General features: G+C 46.9%; 1 protein-coding gene across 1 annotated transcript in view; it reads right to left on the bottom strand.

Moving 5' to 3' along the window:
• CNTNAP2 (contactin associated protein 2) overlaps positions 1 to 21,819 on the bottom strand; it is a gene marked incomplete at both ends in the record, with an annotated part of 2,063,650 nt that overhangs the window by 57,386 nt on the left and 1,984,445 nt on the right. The window lies entirely within an intron of this gene.

Below are 21,819 nucleotides of genomic sequence, written 5' to 3'. Positions count from 1 at the left end.
ACGAACCTGTGTCCCCTGCATCGGCAGGCGGACTCTCAACCACTGCGCCACCAGGGAAGCCCACAGGGAGATTTTAAAGGACATCTTGTCTACTAAGGCCAATTTAACAGAACCATGGAACGTATTACCATGACGAGAGCCCTTACAGGGATAGACTTGGTCTGTTGCCTGGTATCCCTCTAATAATTTATGTCACTAGCAAATGTTGGTTCTGAAAATAAGACAACCTCTGAAAAGAATTTAGCTGAAGCACACGTTGTGGTCACAAATGTCCACTCCCAGAAGCAGTGCGGTGACGTCAGTGAATATGACGGGTTGAGAAGGACCACAACTCGACCAGCCGGTTGAATGGATTTTACACACAGTCTACTACATACAGCCTCCCCCAAATCATTACATCAGTATCAAGAGGGGTTCACAGGACTCAATTCTCATTTATCCCTTTTTTGGGATGCAAATTTCATATCGTTATGCAAGAACGGACAGTAACGTCATTTTGGAATTAGAGCGTTGGGTTGGACTCCCTGCCCTTCGACAAAGGTTCCTTAATCTCTTTGAACCTCGGTTTCAACACACCCATTAAGGGTTTGAGCCTCTCTTCTCCACATTTCTTGCATCGAATCTTTCAGCAGGTACTATCAGCTGGACATCCAAAATACAGCAGGAATCTGCCCATTTTGGTCCCTCTCCATGAATTACCGTCCAGTTCACGCCACCATCTCTCACCTGGAGTCTCACAGTCGCCTCCCACCTGGTTTCCTTCCCTCCACGCATGCTTAGTCCGTTACCCAGAGGCCAAATGATATTTTAAACTCATAATAAAATCCATGCTTCTTGCCAAGGCCCATGAGGCCCTCTATAAACTGGCTGCTGCCGCCTCTCTGACCCCAGCTTCTACTTTTCTCCTCCTGGTCACCAAGTCAGCCACACCTGATTTCCTTCTGTTGGGAGACCAGCAGCCTTGTCTGGCCTCAGGGCCTTTGCTCCTGCTGTTCCTAAAGCTGGACACCCTTTCCTTAGATCTGGCTCCTTCAAGTCCTCCTTAGAGAATTCTTTCTAGAGATCTCACCTCCTCCTTGATGACTCTGCATCATATTACAGGTTTTATATTCTTCATAGTATTTACCAGAGAGTTAAAGCATTTATGCATTTATTTATTCATTCTTGTTTGCTGTTTCTTCCCTCACCAGAAAGTCAGCTCCATGAAAGCCCGGACTCTGCATCTTTCTTCACTGATGCATCCCCAGCACTCAGCACAATGCCTGGCACTTCTTTAGAAGGCACCAGGAAAAGAGGGATGAATGCATGAGGATGAAAAAGAGTGTCTATTTCCAAGGGTTGAGGTGAAGCTTAAATGTCAAAAATGTGCAGGGTTATACGGTTGTTGGACTTTATCAATCGCCTTTTGAGCCTCTAATTAGAAAGTATGACACTGACATTCACAAATTTAGGTCAGAATCAGATGAAAAATCTCTCATCATATTAGTTTATCTGCCCAATATCTGCGTGACTGGAGCTGTTCACGCTTACTGAAATGAAACCAACGAGTAAGGTTGTTTCTGTTTTATGGGGCGTGGCTACGGTAGGAAAGATGGAGTCCCCATCTTTGCCCTGAGGGTGCTTACGAACGAATGAATGATGTGTGCCCGGCTGGTGTGTCCTCATCTCCTGCGGTGTTATTATCTGTGCTCTTCTGCCCCACTCTGTAGTCACCTCCTGTGCTGGGGCCCCGCCTCTCTCGTAGGGAGATAAATCCGTAAGCGCAAACCATGCTCTCAGTACTCATTTTGAATCACAAGGCACCCAGGAGAGATGCGCAATTAAACTGAATGATGGATCATTGCCCAATATATTTTTTTTATGTGTCCTGCAAATATATCCAAGAATGAGGAGGGAAAATACATTATTTGAGGGAAAAATGTCACTTTGCTAATAATGTACTCCCATCAAATGTGAAGATCAGGCTGCTTTGCTGCAGGGCTTTTTCTCCACTGTTTTCTACAGGGCTGGGTTGCCGGGAGCACTTCGCAGGCCTGTGCTGGGGCCCACTCGGGACCAGCGGCTTGAATCCTGAGGTGCGTGGAGGTGGCTGAGAGCAGAGCTTTCTCTTTGTCTGAGTCGACCGCCAGAAGAGAGACGCTCTTAGACTCCAATGCTTAGAAGGGAAAGAAAAGGAACTACAAGCTGAAGAAAAATATTTTCAGATATAACCAGCCAAAGAGTTTTTGTAAGAAAACACGAGAGGGATTTTCTGAAGTTTACCCAGACACAGACGCACTGAGCAACACAGGAAGAATACAGTTGGGGGTGGGGTTTGAATGGATGAAAACTCCAGCATGTTTGTAGCAAGTGGCTCAGTGCTGGAAAGCTTTCATGCAGGTCAGCGTGCCTGGCTTCCACCAGAGGGGTCCAGGCTGGATGACGTAGCATCTGCTGCCCACCCTTAGTGAACAGAGTGATGGGCTTGCATCAAGTTCTGTTCCCAACTTTGTGCTCCTGCCTTTCCTCATGCTGTGTCTGAGCTTCTCATTCCCCCTCTGAGTCACCACATGTAGTGAGTTCTACCTCCTGATCTGTGTTTCACAATGTTTTTAGGAGACTAGGATTATTTAAGCCTGCAATCATGACGGAGCACTAGATAATGTCAATTCGACCTGGAAAGGCCCTAATTTATTTCCTCCCTGCGACTCTGACAGTCAAACAAAGAAACAACTGGTCCGTGGAGTTAAAAAGTATGACACGCCTACATTTTTCAAATAGCTATTGAATAGGTGGCATAATAGGTTGCACCAAGGGTGGGAAACATAATGTGTTTAAGTCTTGTTTAATTCTAGTCTTGAGTGCTTCTACCCACATTCTAAATAATCCGGGTTCGTCCCGTTTGTAGTTTGCTGTCGTCCTTCATGTATTTTTTCCTGAAAGCCTTACAGAGACACTTTTCTCCTATTGTCTTGGAAGGTTGGTTTTTCTCTCCTTGCCATCTTTGGGAGAGAGAACTGGGAAAACACTACTGGGTTCTCCCCTTTTCTATGAACCTGGAGCCTGTAAATGAAAGGTGGCCATCTGGTATTATTGCATTTTTATAAGCAGAAAATTGTTCCCTGGGAATCAGACTTTCTTTGTAAAAATGTATTTTTAATCACAAATGTTATATGCTATATGAGTAATCATAATTTTCTTTTGTTTTTATCATAATTTCTTACATTTCACATTAAAAAAGAAATGAAATCGGATTTCCAGGTATTCTGAAAATATTAAAATTCTAAAGAAGTAGGGAAAAGAGAAAGAGGGAATGCCTTAGAAAAGCATATCCAAGCTGCATTTTTCAGTTGTTTCAATTTTTCGAGGTAAAATGCACTCACTCGATCCTCAGTGTTCAGGCTAGACTCAGGGCATCTGGGGAAGGCTTGGCACACAAGCATCACTTAAAAAGGTGAAGGGATCCACCGTGCAGAGCTCGAGGGTAGCGTTCAGAAGGCTTTCCAAGGACCCAAGGTGTCAAACTCCAATTTACTGAAAGGGCAGGTGACAGAGAAAGTGGAGCCACTGCAGAGGGATGGGAGGGACTTGCTCAGTGAGCAAGAGTAGCAGACACCCCAAAGCCCCTTCGAGGAGAGGAAGCTAGGTGTGCACAGCAGTATTTCAATCAAAGATCAGACCAGGCAGAAAAAGACTCAGTCTGAATGGAATGAAAACATTGAGGTTTGGAACAGACAGGTGGTGTCAGAGTTGAACAACAAATTCCAGTTGGTTCAGCTCTTGCAGCTCCCTCTCCATTGCCCAGCTTCTCCTGAAGTATCTCTAGCAACAGCGAGCTTGGTTCCCACCCAGGTTACAGGGTGCCTGCTCTGGGCTCCGGCCATTCTGCTTCCCTGGATGGAAATCTGCCCCCCAGGACCCAACGGTTCTAACTGCACCCTCAACGTATATACAAAGTTCTCCTTCTCCACGTGAGCGCCTGACAGCAAGTTAAAGGATGTCACCTCGGGGCTTCCCTGGTGGCGCAGTGGTTGAGAGTCCGCCTGCCGATGCAGAGGACGCGGGTTCGTGCCCCGGTCCGGGAAGATCCCACATGCCGCGGAGCGGCTGGGCCCGTGAGCCATGGCCGCTGAGCCTGCGCGTCCGGAGCCTGTGCTCCGCAACGGGAGAGGCCACAACAGTGAGAGGCCCGCGTACCGCAAAAAAAAAAAAAAAAAAAAGGATGCCACCTCCCCAAGCCCCCTCTCCTTCAGCTAAACGCCCTCAATTCCCTCTGCTGTTCTCTGGGTGTCACCCTCTGCTGGCCATCTTCTGGCTTGTCAATGTCCCCTTCACGACGTGGCTCTTCAAACCGGATGACATTCCAAGAATGCCCAGCCACCTGGATACTGTGCATTTGCCATGGCAGCTCTAAAATCATCTCTTCTCCCAGCTAAGTCCCTGTGGGCACAGTGCTGTCCCGCAGCTCCTTCATCTTGGACTCGTGTCATTGATTTTTTTGAACCTAAATGCACGAACTTGTATTTAACCTTCATTTTATTGGTCTGGGCTCAGAGTTATAGCCACTTAAATAATGAGAATAACTTACACTTAATTATAATTTTCCAGCGATCCAAGTGCTTTAGCATATGATACTAGAATGAACTTTGATTCTCTTATTTACCGTATCAGCTCTCCCTCCTAACTTTCCATCATCTGGAAATCTGATTAGCAGGAATGGCAACAATTGTCACTGATAGATAAACAGGTTGAAGCGGAAGGAACAAAAGGCCCAGCCCTGTGAAATACGCCCCCTTCTTCCCACCACATTCTAAGGAGTCAGACAATGGGCAGCGCCAGGACTCCATCTGCAAGATAACCGCAAGGAATGAAAAGGGCAATGAAGAGAAATCAAGCAGCGCAGGAGAAGTGACTGGCCGGAGGGGCTTTACAGAGCTGGTGGTCAGAGGACCCAAGCAGAGACCTGAGGGAGTGTGGAGCACACAGTGCACCCGGGAGACCAGGAAACACGCCAATGAATGAATCGATCGACTTCCTGCTTTGTTGCGAAGAGAATTTCAGGCAATCAATTTTCGACTTGGTTTTGTTCTCCTAGCTTTCAACTAATTCATAATTTGCTTCTGAGTCAACAAACACTGAATAAGCATCTAATACAACGCTTGGCCCATAATGCACGTTTTAATAAATATTGGTTGAATACGTGAAAAAAATACACCATGAAAGAGTGTGTCCAATGCTTGCTAAAATTAAGAAACACTATGTCAAGACCATATGACAAGGCTTTACGTTTGCCTTGGATACCACTCACCCAGGCAGTCCTAGGGGTGTAATTAGATTGCTATCAATTGGCTGTAGCCCAGTTAAGATAGCCCTCAGGCTATTCGCATTTTTTGATATAGAAGCAACGATTCCACAATGATAGAACACACCACTGGGTTACAAATCTCTAGCCTCCAGTACCCGTTTTTCACTAATCTCAGAAAAAAGAAATATGGTTAGCTTGGTATAGCTTGATGCTGGGGAACTCATGTTGGGTTATACAAATATTATTCTCTAAATCCTCACATATCACCTGTTGAGTAACCTGCTCCAGAATTTTGGCAATCATTTCACCAGCCTATGCTTTTTGGAAGCTACTTTTTTTTTTTTTTTTTTTTTTTTTTTTTTTTTTTTTTTTTGCGGTACGCGGGCTTCTCACTGTTGTGGCCTCTCCCGTTGCGGAGCACAGGCTCCGGACGCGCAGGCTCAGCAGCCATGGCTCACAGGCCCAGCCGCTCCGCGGCATGTGGGATCCTCCTGGACCGGGGCACGAACCTGCGTCCCCTGCATCGGCAGGCGGACTCTCAACCACTGCGCCACCAGGGAAGCCCTGGAAGCTACTTTTTAAAAAGGTATTTTTGAAAGTTGGCATTTCCTTGCCTCCATTTTAGCACCTCTCCAGACTGACAAAGTTTCTCCACCATTACTGATTGCTCACATCTACAAATGCTTTCAGCATTCTGAGGCGATCTGTCTGCACCTGGGGAAATGAACTCCGTAATTAAATTAATTACTGATTGATGGAGCAACTACCATGTACCAAGAGATAATCAAATAGGAGAAAGAGAGATGGATGAGGGAAAGAATGAAAGGAATAAGGAATATAACCTGGCTCCTGTCCTGAAGATGGACAGACTAGATATTGAGACATAAGTAAGATACACTGACAGATGTTGAAATAATCTAGTCTGAGAAATACTAGGATATGGGCGGGTACCAAGTGCTCGGTGAGTGCGGGGAGGGGCTAAGCAGTGAAGGACAAGTAGAGGTCACAGTGGACGTGTGGCAGGTCCCGGAAGCTGCAGGATGGATGCTCTACCTGGTAGAGTCTGGCCAAGGGGTGCTTAGGAAACTGAGGCCCTACAGGTTCTCAATCCCGGAGGGACTGGGCCAGCTTTGTGCTGTAGAGAGGGAACTTTCACTTTGTGGAGGCTTAACTGGAGATGGGGGCATGTGGGCCTGGAGCTGCGGGGCTTTCTCATTCCCTCCTTTTCCAGGTGGAGTTTTCCTTTGCCGTTTGAGAACACTTTCTTTTTTCCATCGTAATTTTCCATCGTAAAGAAATTCGGTCTGGTGTCCTCTAAGCAGATTTACCTTGGTGAGGTTTAGGATTAGCATTTTAATTGAAACACGTTTTGCTTCCAAAAGTGCTCACTTTACATTACTTTACAACCTCTCCCTTTCCTCCATCATTGCATAATATTGATCAAGGTTTTTGTTTATTTAGCAGACACTTGTCTTCCTCTGGCTGCAACTAAGGTCAGGGGTGAGCTTTAATTTAGTCCCTGTCCAAATCGTCACCAGTTCCAATGAGTAAAGGATGAACAACTGAGCTAGCAATATGAAAAACGTATTTTGACTACGATTATTTGTAAAAGCCGCACAATGACTGAACTATGTGTGCGTGTATGCACGGACATACGGAGATTTTAGAAGGAAAAATGTTGATGATGGAGACTGTTCCCTAAATCCTCCCAAGTGACATAACCGTGTCTTACCGAGAAGTAATCAGCAAGAATACTTGCAGGATAAACTAAAAGGAGAAAACATTGTTAAGGAATTAGTAAAAAAATGGAGATATATTAGCTTTCAGACTAGCCTCTCACTCCTCAATCACTCCCTTGGATAACACAGACAGAAATTAGAGGCCAGTTTTCAGGAATATAGACTTTTCAATGATGAAAATAGCTAAATGATGATCATTTCTGACTTTTTATTGAGGATGAACATTTCACATTTCTATTGTCCTGTTGGAAGCTGGGGGGAGGGTCAAGTTTGATTTAGAAGATGTAGGGCCAGGAAGAAGGGAAAATTTTTCTGCCTCAACAAAGACATGATAAAATACTGCAGCAGAACAGTTTAAGCGCCATTGGAAAGGTCTCTCCATGGGGGACTCACCTTCTCTTGGCATAAATATTTAGCTCAGGGCTTGGTTGATTAAAAACATAAAATACTCTTCCCTTTGCTCTAAATCTCTGCTCAATCAATCCCCTGCTCTCCTCTAGTCCACTGGACACAACACAAAGGCCTCTGGAGGAGCAGAGATTCCCTCTCCGGGGACACAGAGGCACTTCCTCTTCCTTCTTCCCATCCATCCCAACCTCTCACTGGGAAGTGAGAGACTGGTCTGAATATGGACTATGGTTTGGGGTAGTCAGCTTAGTTGTCAGTGTACCAAGGTCTCCTATAATTCCAGGGCATTTTGTCTAAGTGGTTGTGTACCCCTTCACTCGTGACAGAACATTAAGGTCACGGTCATTTATCTAAAATTTATCTTGGGGCTTCCCTGGTGGCGCAGTGGTTGAGAGTCCGCCTGCCGATGCAGGGGACACGGGTTCGTGCCCCGGTCCGGGAAGATCTCACATGCCACGGAGCGGCTGGGCCCGTGAGCCATGGCCGCTGAGCCTGCGCGTCCGGAGCCTGTGCTCCGCAACGGGAGAGGCCACAACAGTGAGAGGCCCGCGTACCGCAAAAAAAAAAAAAAATAAATAAAATAAAATAAAATTTACCTTGTCCTAAGAAATCTGTGTAGGTTAGAGCAATAAGAATGGTACAGAAAGACCCTGGGCTTAGGAGTCAGACAGACCTGGCTCCTTCTCCTCAGGAGGTGAGTGATAACAGGCTAGTAACTTCATCTTTTGGGAGCCTCAGTTTTCTGATCTGTAAGGTGGGGATAATATTAGGTAACTCTTAAGAATGTCATGAGAATCAACTGGGACGATATGAGTAGAGCCCTTAGTATAGTTAATGGTACACAATCAACTTTTGAGAAATGGTAGCCATTCTTAGTTCTATTACTGATTTTCAGCAGCCTTGGGATTCAACTACTAGCCAGCAGCCGAACATAAAAGAAAGTCTGTCAAATACACATACGCTGTTAGGGACTGAGTCTAAGTAGTTCAGCTCCAATACTGATTTAAAAAGAAAGAAATCTCTCCTGAATAGATTAAATGTAGTGAACTTCCAACTTGAACATTCCAAGTAAGCAGGTGTAGTCTGGCGTTATTATAGAAGAACTGAAAAGAACAAGAGGAATGAGCCTTTCCAAAGTCAGGTTTGTGCTTTTTGATTGGCCAGCATGGCATTTCTTAAGGCTCAGAGCTACCTGCCTGTGATACACGCACTGAATTCCTAGGTCAGCTGTGACCACGGGTCAGAATCTACAGACTCATTTGGAGGAAATGGCCATCTGAGGGCTACCCAGTCCTCCATCTGTGAACTGACTGGACTTGCACAAGAGGAGCCCCTAGTTCCCTTTCAGCTGTACAAAGGGCTTCCCAATTCTCTCATTCTGGAAAAAGTAAAGATGGACCTGGAGAAGCAGTGGTTAGACTTCCTGTTCTCCTCCGACCCCCCGTCCCATTACATAAGTAGCACATAATAGGTGGAGAACCCTCTAAATGAATAATCTGATGGAATCCATGATTTCCCCAACTCTTTGGCTTCTAAATCAAAAGAAGAGCTTCCTTGCGATTGTTAATGATGTGAAACAGTAGGAAACGTGGGAAGAAATGACGACACCTGTTCAGAAGACCGTGAACTTCTGGAGGGCGGATGGCGATGATTAGGTATTGTGCCAAGGACGAGCGAGAATCGTTCTATTCTTCACCCACTGCCGGGGCGGGGGTGGGGGAATCCAGTCCCTACTCAGAGTTAAGCAAAGCCCTGAGAGCTGGCTGCCAAAGGAGAGGCAGACAAATTAAAGCCTTTTTCAGGGAGAAACACACAGCATGCTAAGTTTCAAAAGGGGAAAACCAAACATGCAATTTGATGCTCTTTTTACTCCTTAAGAAAAAAAAGGGAAATAAACAGAACCAAGGACTTCAAATTTAACATAACAATTCGAGAAACCTACATCCTTTATCCTTCCTCCAAAGGAAGGCAAGCCCCTTTTTGGTGATGTTTTCCAGTTTGGGGTGTGTGAGTGTTTATGCTTATGGAAAGCACTGATGATGATGATGATGATCTTTGTTATGTAACAACAAATTAATTTGTTCTAAATTAAAAAGAACCTCCTCTTTAAACAAGTCTCGAAAATGCTACACATTTAGCAGCTCACACCAAGTAAATCTCAGCTTTGCTTTCACACACACACACACACACACACACTGCACGAAGCAATCTTGTACCAGGTTTTCCTTATTTTTCTTTACTTGCTCCCTGCTCAGGGGTCCCGCGGGCTGCAGGACTGGTAGTGTAGCTACAGCACCCCAAGCACTCTAAGTGATGGAGTCCCCCGCTCATCCTGCTCCCAAAAGAACACCAGACCTTGCAGAGACCAGATCAGAAGTCCCTTTCCCAGAAGCACTGCTTGCAGGGTGTCAAAGCCCCGTTACAGCGCCACGGCTCGGCACCTGGGCCCTCTCACCCTCTCTCACACCTTCTCTCTCGCGCCCTTCGGACCGGGGCAGCGCGCACCCTTCCAGGGATTCAGCATCTCAAAGTCACCAGCCTCCAGCTGGCAGTACTTGCCTCTGGCAGTCAGCCTGGCACAGGTGCTCCCCTCGCTTTTGTGATGCAGGTGGAGTCCTCACCGGCCCAGTCGCACTCCAGGACCCCCTAGGACCGTCCTTTGTCGGCGGCGGCAGCTCGAACTCCTGCGGGCGACCGCCGGCCCCGGGTTTGTAGGACCCAAGCCCCGACTACGGAAAGGCAGGTGAAGGGAGGGTGGAAAACACGGACTGGAGTCCTAGGCTGGCGGCACAGATTGGACTGCGCGGAGACACCGCTCCATTCAAGGAAAAACCTAATACATGGACTGGAATTTTTTAAAAATATAATTTTACTTGCAGCCTCCCGCAAGTTGGCAGTAGACAGAGCACAGGAGTGAGGCTGCCTCTTCTGGGGTTTGGGCTTGGAGCCGATGCCTCATAGACTATCTGGGTCAGAAACTTCAGACACTGCTGATCTTCAAGGAGTGCTTTGAGAGCCTGGCCTTTGGGGGGAAACCTTTTTTCACTGACCGTTTGTTTGTTTCTTCCTTGAAAATGATGTCTAGGGCTTCCCTGGTGGCGCAGTGGTTGAGAGTCCGCCTGCCGATGCAGGGGACACGGGTTCGTGCTCCCGTCCGGGAGGATCCCACGTGCCGCGGAGCGGCTGGGCCCGTGAGCCATGGCCGCTGAGCCTGAGCGTCCGGAGCCTGTGCTCCGCAACGGGAGAGGCCACAACAGTGAGAGGCCCGCATACCACCAAAAAAAAAAAAAAAAAAAAGAAAATGATGTCTATTCTTGTTGTGGATGGCATGAGTCATGGGATTAGTGTGGAAAGGATGGCTGGGTTTCATGGTATAGACAGGAAAAGAACCTCGGGGCCTGGCTCGGGAGGGATTTTGTCTGAGGGACATTGGGTAACTCTAGGATCTGGGAAAAGAAATTTAACGTTTGCTGACTTTCCTTGAACCCCGAGTGGCCTTCTCTTGCCTCCCAGTCTCGCTGCAGACTCGCATGGTGACTCCCCACGTCCAGGTGCATCCTCTTCACCCTGAGCGCGCAAGTTACCTGTCCAGTATTCATTTGCAGAGTGTGGGAAAGCCCACCTTCTCCTCTCTTCTCCTTTGGGAAGGGTTAAATCATCCCACACTTTCCTGGAGCATCTCAGTATTCTGGAATCCTAAAAATCAAGTATTTTTCTTTTGTATATATGTTGTTTCTCAAAGAAAGAGAAGCCAGGAGTGGTAGGAAGAGGCCAGAAGATGCTTACTCGGATCAAGGGTTGGCAGCTGAAGCCTTTGGCAACATGAATCTTGCAATGCCTCCTGGTCCAGCAGCAGGGAATGGTCCCTCCCCCCACAACTACTGGGCATGTCCGAGAGAGGAGTTTGCAAAGGGTAGTAGGTACGGTGGGAGGGGAAGTGGGAGGAGGGAATATTTTGGCCATGGGAGAGAAAATTAGGAAGCTACAACTGACCTTTACAAAGGGCCTTGCTAGTCTGTGTTTACCCACTGAAGGACAAGACGACATGCCTGCTTCATCTTGATTTTCTGATAGATCACATGTGCTGCAAAAAGGATTAAGATCCACAGAATGATACATCATATCAGATTATAAGTGCCAGAAAGCAAAAAATTTAGAAGAAATGGCCCTTTCTTCAGTATGTACTTAAATATACAATCTTTCAAAATGCTGTAGCTAACATACTGTGTGTTTCCATGTAGATGACATACAACATTCGGGGAAAAGCAAAAATATAGGGACAGAAAACGGATCAGTGGCTCCCAGGGGCTGAGAGCAGAGGGAGGGGCTGCCTACAAAGGGAACAAGGGAAATGAGGGCGTTCTGTGTGTTGATTGGGGTGTTGGTTACCTGAATATGTATGTTTGCCAAAACTCATTGGACTCTACACTAAAAAGGGTGAATTTTACTGCGTGTAAATTACAGAAACTAAGAAACAAACAAAAAAACCAAAAACCACGTTGCAGCCATAATAAAGATTAAATCAGTCAAGTTTAAGGACTTTTAAAAAAGTTCCTGTGTTGCCAACAAACACATGAAAGAATGCTCAACATCACTAATCATTAGAGAAATGAAGGTATCACCTCACACCAGTCAGGATGGCCATCATCAAAAAATCTACAAACAGTAAATGCTGGAGAGGGTGTGGAGAAAAGGGAACCCTCTTGCACTGTTGGTGGGAATGTCAATTGATACAGCCACCATGGAGAACAGTATGGAGGTTCCTTAAAAAACTACAAATAGAACTACCATACGACCCAGGAATCCCACTACTGGGCATATACCCTGAGAAAACCATAATTCAAAAAGAGTCATGTGCCACAATGTTCATTGCAGCTCTATTTACAATAGCCAGGACATGGAAGCAACCTAAGTGTCCATCATCGGATGAATGGATAAAGAAGATGTGGCACATATATACAATGGAATATTACTCAGCCATAAAAAGAAACCAAATTGAGCTATTTGTAATGAGGTGGATGGACCTAGAGTCTGTCATACAGAGTGAAGTAAGTCAGAAAGAGAAAGACAAATACCGTATGCTAACACATATATATGGAATTAAAAAAAAAAATGTCATGAAGAACCTAGGGGTAAGACAGGAATAAAGACACAGACCTACTAGAGAATGGACTTGAGGACATGGGGAGCGGGAAGGGTAAGCTGGGACAAAGTGAGAGAGTGGCATGGACATATATACACTACCAAACGTAAAATAGATAGCTAGTGGGAAGCAGACGCATATCACAGGGAGATCAGCTCGGTGCTTTGTGACCACCTAGAGGGGTGGGATAGGGAGGGTGGAAGGGAGACGCAAGAGGGAGGAGATATGGGGATATATGTATAGTATAGCCGACTCACTTTGCTATGAAGCAGAAACTAACACACCACTGTAAAGCAATTATACTCCAACAAAGATGTTAAAAAAAAAAAAAGTTCCTGTGATCAGTTCTTCCTCTTCCTCCTTCACCCCAGGAGGTACTGCAGAGAGTGTGATTAAGAGCCTATTCACTCTGTGGAGAAACCACAGACCTAAGCTTGGAATTTAATAGTGAAGTGTCCTTAAAATCCAATCTATAGCATATCCTCTGCATGGTGCAGGGCCAAGAGCCGGCTATAAACACACAAAATCCGATCCTTTTTATTCTGTGCAGCGATAAGTAGAGATTTCTGTGCGTGAGATTAGAAAGACCTGAGAGTAAGGCTTTGGAGAGACAAGTAAGAAGCAGGTACGAAGGGTCAGCTTGTGGAAGGAGCATCAGAGGGAAAGGCCTGCTGAGTCTGGAAAGACCAAACGAAAATAATCCGGTGACCAGAAGCAGTGGTTCCCAAGCCTGGCTTCATATCAAAATCATCTGATTCCCAGGAGGCCTGGGGCAGGCTCAGAGAATCTGCATTTTAAAGGAGTTCCCTGGTTATTCTTTGTAGCTGCCCAGCGCCAGTGCTGGGAATGTGAGTTTGGGAACCACCAACTTAGAGCAACAAATCACCTCCTAGGAGAGGAGGAAAGTCCTTCCAGGCTCGGGGAAGAAACAGCCTGATGCTCCTGGTGGAGAGGCAGGCAGGGCATCAGGGGGAGAAGGGTCTTCCAGGATGTGCGGGGGGAGGGCTGGAGTGACGCTTCCCAGGGAATCAGAGGGCAAAGCAGAGGAAGGGGACCGGAGGTCCTGTGTCCAGCAGGGGACCTGGCCAGGTTTAGTGAGCATCCAGGTGCAGCACCAGGGAAGAATGAGGGGAAATCCAGGGTGTCCTCCAGCGCTGTTTGTCAGTAGATTCCCCTGCACCCAGCTCAGTGCCTGGGCCCGACAATAAATATTTGCTGACTGAGCGAATACATGAATGCATCCCAGAGAGTCACCTTCATCCCTCTACATCCTTCTCATGTAAACCCAAAAACCACCCTGGGAGAGAGAGATTATTATCCTTCCTGACTGGAGCACCATCACTGCTCAGGGAAGTGAAGTCATTTACCCAAAGTTTCACAGTTAACAAATGTAATGGATATGTTCCAGAAAGAGGAATAAAGATAAGCCTGGTAGGTTTCTTTCCGCACTACTGGGATTCTGGCAATGAACTTGAATATTTTACATTTGAAAACACCTGAAAAATGATTTCCTAGTAAATGATCAAGTTTTAAGGTCAAAACCAGGAACTTTAAAGTGTTCCCTAAGGAACACTTTAATGTTCCTTGAAGTGGACATGAAGGAATGTGAGTTTCTATTTTGGATTCAGGTTTTATGGCATTTAGGTCCTCAAGGATGGCTCTGGACTGGAGGAAAAATGGGAAACTTGCCCGCATTTTTTTTTTTTTTTCCCGCTAGGAGTTGTTTAAATGACTTAACACTTGATTTGAAATTATCTATTATTTTTGACTTTTTTCTTTTTTAATCAACCAAACAGGAAGTGTGGGTTAGATATGAGCCAGCCAGTTAGTACTCACAGACTTCCCAATGGAAAATCTCTTCTTAAAACAACTGAAACTTGAAAATAAAATACCATCGGCACTATCGCTTGTTAATAAAAGATGCCTCTGAGGGGCTTCCCTGGTGGCGCAGTGGTTGAGAGTCCGCCTACCGATGAGGGGGACACGGGTTTGTGCCCCGGTGCGGGAGGATCCCACATGCCGCGGAGCGGCTGGGCCCGTGAGCCATGGCCGCTGAGCCTGCGCGTCCGGAGCCTGTGCTCCGCAACGGGAGAGGCCACAGCAGTGAGAGGCCCGCATACCGCAAAAAAAAAAAAATAAATAAAAGATGCCTCTGAGAATTGTGTCAACCTCTGCACATTTGCAGCCCTCCTCCATCACCAGTGTGGGGTTTTCAGCTCCTTTTGTCTGGATAAAACTTCCATATTCCTCTCAATAAAACGAGATTAAACTGTATTAAATCATTTCATTAATATCACCATCTTATTCAGTAAGTTCTGGAATTAAGCTATTAATTTTTATAAAATTATGTTTGTATGTGGAATTCATACAAAGTCTGTGAAATTAGAACCAATCAGACACAGTTTTGATATTGGATTCAAATCCAGTATCAATATTCTTTAAGTTTTTGTAGAATGAATGAATAATAAGTCTAGTCTCATAAGGAAAGGCAGATATTGAAACCAAACAATTTAACAATGCCTAGATATACAGATACAAGTGCAGAAAGACAGACATGAATACAAATGGGCAAGCAGGGAGAAAGGGAGTGGACCATTCTCCCCTGCCTTTGTGTTGGCAGCCGCATGAGAGGTAAAGGAGTCTCAAGCCAGGAGAAGCTAAGCCCTAATTTGTTCAAATCATGAAAAAACGTTAAAATAATTTAAAACTTGAGAGAATACTCTAGTTGAATGTATCAAAAAGGCTAAGGTAATGTTAAATAAATAAAAATCTATAAAGCTTATCAAATTGTCTCTAAATATAAATAAGAGTCACTACAGAGAAAGAAAGTGCCAGTCGGATGCATTAGGAAGCAGTTTTCTTTTCCATTTTTGGGGAGTCTGTTAGCTGGGAAGTGGCTCAAGATTGATACCAGCCTTCACAACTCAGTTTCAGGGGGTTGCTAATATCTGCCTGATCTTCTGTCACTTGACACGTGATGATGTGCGAGGTGTGTATGTGATACAGCAACCGGTCCCACTCCTTCCTGGTGCCTGCGAGGCCTCTGGGCTCTGCTGGAAGGCGTGCCATCAGAGCTGCAGGAGCGGCAGGGCCTGGTGACGGTCCCCTTCCCCTGGGGGTGTGAGCCCTGACACGGACCAAGCAGCAGGAATCCCCACTGCTCTGCGGGATGCCCCGCCTTCACTCCCAGAGGCAGAAGGTTCTTCCCAGCCGCCCGGCTGCCAGCTTTCATCCTCTCTTCCCTTTAACTGACTTGTGGGCAGTGGAGAGGAGACACACTGTGGGACTAGAAGGGTGGCCTTGTCTTTTCTCTGATATCACCTTGAGCTGTGGGAGCCCTTTCCTTCTCGGCCGTTCCCATGGGCTTTGCTGAGTCGAGCTGTCATGTTAATTGTATTTTCCCTTAGTTGGCAAAATACAAATCAGCTTCGTCATGGTTCTGTTTCCTCCAGACCCAGGGCAGCTGAGAGGGGATGTGGCCAAGTGCGGACGCGAAGACCAGGTGCCCTGGCTCCTGGCGCCTCCTCTTTGAATGATTCCACCTCAAAGACAGATGGATGGACAAAGGGACGTTGGTAGGATCTACCAACGTCGGCCTGGGACGTAAAGTAAGAGTCTCAACATCAATAAAGCAGTGTTTTCCTGGCCATGTCTTTTCAGGAGCCTCCGTCTCCCCAGCTCCCAAAGTGTCCCCAGCCATTGCTGGGGTCCCCAGGCAGTGTCTTGTGTGGCCAGGCCTCCCGTCCGGTGCCAAGGGCCTGCTAACCTCTCTCTCCTATGAAGGCAATGACGACACTTCTGGGCCTGGCAAAGACGTGCCCGCCCTGGTGCTCGATGCTGGTGCAGACCCTCTGAGCCTGGGCGCCCTCTGCCATCACAACCAAGCTGCTGGTACAGCCTGGCGTCCCTGCCGAAGCTGCTGCAGCTTTTCTGCAGAAGCAACACAACTGCGGGGCCACCAGTGTGGGCTCTCTACGACCACCGACACCCTTCTCCTGACGTTCCTGGTGTCTCTTATGAAGGCCTGCAGTGCTGCCTGCCGCTCCTTTGCCTGCCGAGTTTTTCGCAGCACATCTCCCTCTTAGCTTGTGGTCGTTTCCCGAGGACTTACTACGTGTTAGGCCACTCAACGGACAGTCACCACACTGCACCCAAAACCTGCGTTGCCCTCAGTCATGAGAGTGGGCTTCTTATGTCGTCCTCTCTTCCCTTGAATGAGTTCTGTCTCCAGATCAACCTCGTGTGGCTCCCATGAGGACCCGGGACCCAAGGCCCCCTCCGGCTTGAACATTCTGACTTTCCTTGATTTTAGATGATGATCTCATAGCCTTTATCTTTAAGTTGCTCAAAGGTTTGTTTTTCAGATTTGGGTGTTCTGTCACGCTAGGAAGCCCTGCTCCTCCATACAAAGCTGTATGGAGGGAGATGTTCATCACAGAGACACGTGTTAAAAAATACTGAACACCCAGAAAGGCACGGAGACAGAAGGTTAAGGAAGTTACGTCCACGTAATGGAATATTGTACAGATATTTCCACATCAAGCACTGTAAAATAATAATATCAGGTCGGCTACCATTCACTAATTAATCCATTTATCCTGTATTTGGGGGGCATCTGTCATGGGTCCTGTGCTTGGGTCAGTCCTGGGGTCCAGGATGAGCGAAGCAGACAGAGCCGCATGGAGCTTTCTCAATATTGTTAGGTGCTGCTCTATGTGCTAAAAGCATCACACGCTTCATTTTGTTTAATTTTCTCAACGGCCCGATGAAGTGGGTCTATCGTTATTCCTCATTTTCTGGATGAGGACACCCAGGAACAAAAAGCTGATGAGTAGCAGAGCAGGCATTTCCACTCAGGTTTATCTGATTCCTATAAATACACACTGCTTCCTCAGTGACATTTACAATTCCATTAAAATTTTGTATGAGGAGTACATCAAACTCCATAATTACAGGCACACCATTTACAAAGGTGCTCTTAGGAGGGTCTGGGATTCTATTTCATACTTGACTTGAACCCCCTTTCTTTTTCTGCAGATTTATAGTTGAAACAATTAGGCCGACAAACTGTTTTACATCTACCACCCCCCCGTTTCTAATACTGATCCCCGCAGCATTGTTCAAAAAAGGACAAACAGCCTGAGATAAATTGGTGGCCTGGTTTCATTTTAAGTGACATGAATAATGTTGCTTCTCTCTCTTCCCCCGGAGACTATTTCAATGTCTGATTATAGTAATTTGTGAAATTTTTCTTATTTAGCAGGGAGAATTAGTCTGTTTTAGAAGCCAGAACACGTCACTGTATTTTGCTAGTAGCTAAATCCAGCTTACAATGTATTACCACAAAGCGTGAACGTTGTGGGAATTCAGAAGGTTCTTGCTCTAGATCAAGAGGCTTATAAAACAAACTGAGACTCATGGACTTTTCCAGAACAGCCAGAGGCCCCTGCCCTGACTGAGCAAATAATTCTTTTCTCTCTGAACTCCCTTTTACAATCCATGCTGCCTCTAATGGTGAGCAAAGCATCATATCATGTCATATTATCTGAAAGATAAAATATGAAGGTGGAACATATAAAAACTGGAATTTTGTATCGTAAGCAAATTGAACTTACATGGTTTAAAGATACATGTGTTTAATGCTATGCAGTAGTTGTGTGATTGAGAACAATGGTAGTAATTATGATTTTTACTCAGTTGAACCAAATGTTTATAGGGCTTTTTTTCCTCTCTCAGTTTGTCATAATTTTACCAGGTAAAATGTGAGCCTTCTACACATATATTTTAAAGTACAAAGACTCTGGATTCGACTCAACTACTAGAGCAACTTCCCCCATCTTTCCTCTTTCCAGTCCCTAGACTGTGCCCCCCATTGTAGCTTGGAGCTTGGAGTTTTTTCACTTGAGCGAGTCTTCCTCTCCTATAAGGGGGCTCAGCTATGCAGACTCTGGACACGTGGAGCGGCGCTGGAGGTGGCGTGGATAAAGGCACAGTCAGAACGTGCTGGTGCTGGGGTCCTTGCCATCCAGGACTCTATCCTTGCAGAAGGAGGAGATGGGGGATAGAGGAGACTTAAACTACTGCTCAGGCTTGGAAGGGGAGGAGGGGTCTGGAGGGGAGGACGGGGCCAGCCTAGGTGTCCCCAGACCGGGTCTCCAGCCACTGAGGGCGGTGTGCGCCCAGGCTCCGCTGTGGCCCAGCCCTGCAGCCCCTCCCCGTGACACTGGGTCAGTCGTGCCTTCAGGACCAGCCCGTGAGGATCTGTAACACCCTCTGTGCCTGGGAAAGAAGGCTTCCCACTTCGGCAGTTTCCTCCAATGAGACAGATGTCAGAAAGGGACACGGCCCTTCATTTCATAATCATAAATGAAGGGTTAAAAAGGCCTGAGAAATAACAAATCTCAGCTTCTTCACACCACTGTGCCATGGTGCCGTGAACCTAGAGTCATGATACAGCCCACACTTACCACCAGGAGTTCGGTGATTATTTGCACCCAAACGTGTGCTTGCATGACTTCAACTATTTAATTTCAAGAAACAAATTATGGTGGGTTACTTAAAAAGTCTTTTACACTAAAGGTCAGTTAACCAATCAACATCTCCAAGAGCCAATGTCAGACCGTTCCTTGGCCAGGATGTCGGGGGAGAGGGCGGAGGGGTGTGGCGTGTCTGAAATCGTGGGCCAAGATGGTCAGAGCATGCACAGGAGGTGGGTGGTCAGTTCTGCTTTCTCATTCCTGCCCTCCCACACTTACTGAACGCTTTGTGTGCCAGGCAGTGTGCTGGTTGCTGGGGAAGTTGTATCTAGCGGGGGTTTGAGGTAAGCAGTCAGGCCATTCCATCCGCCCACCTTTCAGTTCATATTGGCTGAGGGTCCCTCATGGCACAGATGCCGGCTGGCACAGGGAGTGTGGTGGTGACTTCAATCAACACGGTCCCACGTGGCAGGGGGTTAAGGGCTTGCACTGGGGAAGGAGCTCTGCGGAGGGGCCTTCGCCCAACTTTGGGGCATCAGGGAAGGCTTTCCGGATGAAGGGATGTCTAGTCACTTGGAAGGTGAGTCAGAGGTAGTCAGGCATTAAGTTGGATGAAGAGCATTCCAGTCAGAGGAAACAGCACACTCAGGGCTCAGACGTGTGAGAGGAGGCGTGAGCACAGCAGTCACTGTGACTCTTGGCTTTTTTTTTTTTTTTTTTTTGCGGTATGCGGGCCTCTCACTGTTGTGGCCTCTCCCGTTGCGGAGCACAGGCTCCGGACACGCAGGCTCAGCGGCCATGGCTCACGGGCCCAGCCGCTCCGCGGCATGTGGGATCTTCCCGGACCGGGGCATGAACCCGTGTCCCCTGCGTCAGCAGGCAGACTCTCAACCACTGCGCCACTAGGGAAGCCCATCTTGGCATTTTTGACTCCCATAGTCCAGGGGGTGCTGCGCGGGGGGACAACAGATCACCCTCAAACCACCAGGAGCCTTGCCTCACGACCTTCCCCTTCGAATCCTCTTCCAGGACCCCCCTGGTTGCTAACCGCACAACGCCACTGCCTGTGTGTTCACTCCCCGCAAGTTTCATGGGTCTTCTTCTCCATCCTCGCAGTAAAAGGCTGTCCAGCCCTCGCCACGGAACCAGGGACACAGGACGTTCTCAATAACCATTAGTTGAATGAATAAAGAACGAATGTGCTTCAACCACTCAGGACTTCCTGACAGTCCTGACCCCCTTCTAGTCCTGACCCCCTTTCTTAAGCCTCTGATGCCTCTCAAGTCTCTCTTCCTCTCTTCCAATCTGGGCCGTATAAAAATGGAGTTTAATTTTTTTTAAGTGACTAGCAAGAAACTTAACAATGACCCTGGAAATCTTTCAGCAGTTTCCAGAAACACCAGAGAATCCCAAGGTCATTAGAATCCTCAGTCCTAGGGAGCCTCTGGCGGGTGTTCTAGGCTATGCTCAGCATTCCAAGCCCATCTGCAGATGGGGAAGGGACAGTCTCAGGATGGACCCTACCTCTCCCTGAAGTAGCATGGAGAGCACAGTGGTGGAGAAGTGGGTCCAATCCAATCTCCTTGGATGGTTTGGGTTTTTCTCAGAACATCACCACTGGGCCAGGTGGCCGGGAATGCTTGAGGGAACCCTCTCTAACCCAGCCCTGTTTGAAGGATAATTGGTCACCTCTGCTGTTTCCATTACCCACATCCTGAGAAAATGCTGCCTATGATTCCATGACCCCCACGCCAATGGAACTCAGAGAGACTGAATATACAACAGACAACATATGTTGTCATATGTGACAACAGAACATTGACCCATGACCAGCAGCCAGTTTGAGCAGTCAAACCACAACTTCTGTAGCCATCAGCCAACTTAACCAATAACTTCCAGCTCCCCTAATTTTTGCCCCCTTTTCCAACTGAGGACCAGCCAAAGAAATATGTTCCCCTGACCAATCACATAGGATGCCTGGCTTCTTGTTAGCCTGAGCCCAGCTTCCCCAGGCCAACAAACTCCAACCAGGGCACACTTGAAGCCTTCCCTTTCTTCCACCATAAAGCCTTCCCTCTTCCTAGCCTACCTTTGAAACTCTGACAAACACAAGTGATGGTCTCTTACTCACTTACTCAAGCAGTCTCTGAATAAACAGACTTTGCTTGTTCTCACTTGAGTGCTCTTTGCTTATTTCCACAACCCTTTTATTCTGGAAGGTTTTTTTTTTTGGTAGTACCTGGAGTAGGATGTTTGTGGAAGTCAGAGTTAAAGGAGATATGCCATTCCTTCACAACTTTCTAAGACCCCAAACGCCTCCTATCAAACAGAAACAAGATTCCTCCAACAGATGAGCATTAAAACATCTTGGGAAGATATTTTACCCTTAAACTCTGGACCAGTGTTGGAAGATCCATGTGGGTGGACCCAGAGTTGAGATGAGCAGGGCTCTATGAGAACGGGAGTTGGGAGGTGGCAAAGGGGTGACTTTGTGACCCAGCGATCAGATGCTCTAATTCTGCTGTAACTCTCGAATTTCCATTCAGTGGAAACCCACAGACATTGAGTAGTAATAAATAACTGTTAAATTTTCCCGCCCAGGTTAGGTGCCATGTGTGCAACAAAAGCGAATGCGGCAAGTATCTACTGCAATACCAGTTCCAGGAGACACAGGTAATCCCACTGTAGGGTTGGGGATAGTCCAACGCCTGTGACTCAGGCGTCTGGAATGTGAAGCTGAGTGCTACATTGTTTCTCACCACTTCCATG

Source organism: Hyperoodon ampullatus, assembly GCF_949752795.1.
Source record: "Hyperoodon ampullatus genome assembly, chromosome: 9".
Taxonomy (NCBI): Eukaryota; Metazoa; Chordata; class Mammalia; order Artiodactyla; family Ziphiidae; genus Hyperoodon; species Hyperoodon ampullatus.
This window is presented reverse-complemented; position numbering and strand designations above follow the sequence as displayed.